Here is a 2,686-nt window from a genome sequence, read left to right as displayed (position 1 = left end):
ATCTGTCTAGTGCTGAAAGAAGAGAAGAATCAATGTAGGGTTCTATTATTTGGTGAAAATATCATTTAGAAATGAAGGCACAAAAAGCTTTTCATATGTTTTTTTTCTTGCTTTATTAATATATGACAAAAATTAAGAGGATCTGTTGACACTAGACTTGTTCTATAAAATATGCAAAAGAAATTTCTTCAGGTAGAAGGAAATAACAGAACACAACTTACATAATCAGGAATGAAGAATATCCAAAATGATAAATGTCTAAGAATATAAAATAATATTTTTCCTTTTAAATTCTTTAAAATATAGAGAGATACTTGAAGCAAATATTAGAGCATAAAAATTTTCATTGCATGTAAATATAATCTATATGGCAATTAGAATATAAAAGATAGTGCAGGTTAGAAGAGATATGTGCATTTTTAAAGTTTCTATATTTAAAAGGAAAAAGTGTAATATTAATTTAAGTATATTTTCAGAAGTTGTATATGCTCCTTTCAATTCTTATAGCAACCACTGAAATAATAGAAAGAAATTAGAGCCAATGAGGCAATGGATAGATTAAATTGGAACAGTGAAAAATATTTAACTATTACAAGAGAAGTAAGGGAAGCAGTAACAGAGGTCAAAAGGCAGCAGAGAGAAACAGAAAAAAAAAGCAAATAATAAAATAATAAATATAAAGCAAAACACAATAGCAGTTTCATTCAAAATTAGTTAAACAGTTAAATTAAAAACCAAGATTAAACAATTAGGTAATAAATAGCAAAAGACCAATTATATGCTACCTGCTAGAGACATGCTTTAAATATAAAGGCATAGATAGATGGAAAATAAATGGGAAGAAAAAGATAGATCATAAAATTAATAAGCATAAGATGACTGGAATGGCTATATTAATGTCAAATAAACTACACTTCTAGACAAAATTGTCATAAAGAAAAATAAAAAGTAGATGATTTCATAATAAAATGGACACTTCATTAAGAATTCATAGCAATTATAAATTTATATGTACTTAATAACAAGACTTCATTATATATGAAGCAAAAATTGAGAGAGTTGAAAAAACAGCACAGAAAATTCTATAATCATGGTAGGAGATTATAAAAAGTAGACAAAAATTGGTAAAGATACATAAGATCAGAAAAATATTAACAACCACCTTAATCTAAATGATATTTATAGATTTCCAACCAGTAACTACTGAACACACACTCTTTACAAGAACATATAATATATTCAGCAAGGTAGAACTCATGTTTGGCATTAAAACAAGCCTCAGTATATTTTTAAAGATTAAAATACTAGAGACACTATTATCTGATGACAAAGGAATTACATTAGAAATCAGTGACAATAAAGCATCTAGGAAAATCTAAAATATCTAGAGTTTAAACAGAATGCTTCTAAGTAACACATGGGTCAAAGATAAACGAGGAAACATTTTGAATAGAATGACAAAGAAAATGCATTACAGCCTTCTAATGTATCGAAGGAATGTGTAATGGCAAAATAGCAACTAGAATTTTTGCTAATAGTAGTAGTAGTAGTAGTTATGTGCTGTGGAGTCAGACCCAACCCATAGCGACCCCTCCTTGGGTTTCTGAGGCAGTATCACTACAGAAGTAGATTGCCCAACCTTCCTTCTGAGGAGTGGTTGGTGGGTTTGAACTGCCAGCCTTCTGGTTAGCACTCAAATGCCTTAGGCACTACGCTACCAGAGCTCCTATTTTTGCTAATAGTGTATTTTAATAATATAATAAAAGCTAAAATTTTAAAGGAGTCCTCTGTCAAAGGAAACAGTCAGTTTACAGTGCAAACAATTGTGTCTCCTACTTATACATGTATTTAACATGTGTGAACACAGGTATGTGTATACATATGTGTGTGTGTGTGTGTGTGTGTGTGTGTGCTTACATATAAAGGAAGCTTTTCTGTGTTTTATCTTGCCTTATCAGAATTCCATGCACATGCATTTATATTAATAATTAAGGAAACTAAATAATAACTCCTATTTAACAGAATTTGAAAGAAGACCCTTTGAAAGTTGGTTTTATTAATTTACAAATTAATTATCATAATTAGCTATAAATAAAATAAAGATAGGCACATTAATACAGATGAAAAACAAGATTTGGAAAGAGATAAAATTTATTACAGAATTTGTTTATATCCTCTTTTTTTTATTTTTCCTATTATGATGGAATTCTTACATTTGTCACCTTCACTATAGCAGAAAGAAAGGATGGAAATAACATCATGCCTTAAGTTCAAACCTTTACTTTTAGGCTGCCCACTGTACATTTTCCATATGTACTAGTGACAGAAGCCCTTGACAGTATCCTGATGCTCAGTGTCTTGCTTGTTACACACTGTATTTGTATTGGTTACTGTATTTTGAAGGAAATACAGATTTATATATTTGGGACCAAAGTAATTAAGGTAGTAGTAATATTTTAATACTAGTATCTTCCTACTAACAAAGATAAAAATCAGATTCATATTCTTCTCCTTTTACATTTAAGTATTTATTATACTTAAAGTAATAATTTACTCCATGAGTTCATTGTTGTTGTTGTGTGACATTGAGTCGGACCCGACTCATAGTGACCCTTCCTTGGGTTTCCGAGGCGGTATCACTAAGGAAGTAGATTGCCCCATCTTCCTTCCAAGGAGTGGCTGGTGG

Source organism: Orycteropus afer, unplaced genomic scaffold (assembly GCF_000298275.1).
Source record: "Orycteropus afer afer isolate SDZICR_OR568_19922 unplaced genomic scaffold, OryAfe1.0 scaffold00007, whole genome shotgun sequence".
NCBI lineage: Eukaryota > Metazoa > Chordata > Mammalia > Tubulidentata > Orycteropodidae > Orycteropus > Orycteropus afer.
The sequence above is the reverse complement of the archived record's forward strand: the minus strand, read 5'-3'. Positions refer to the sequence as shown.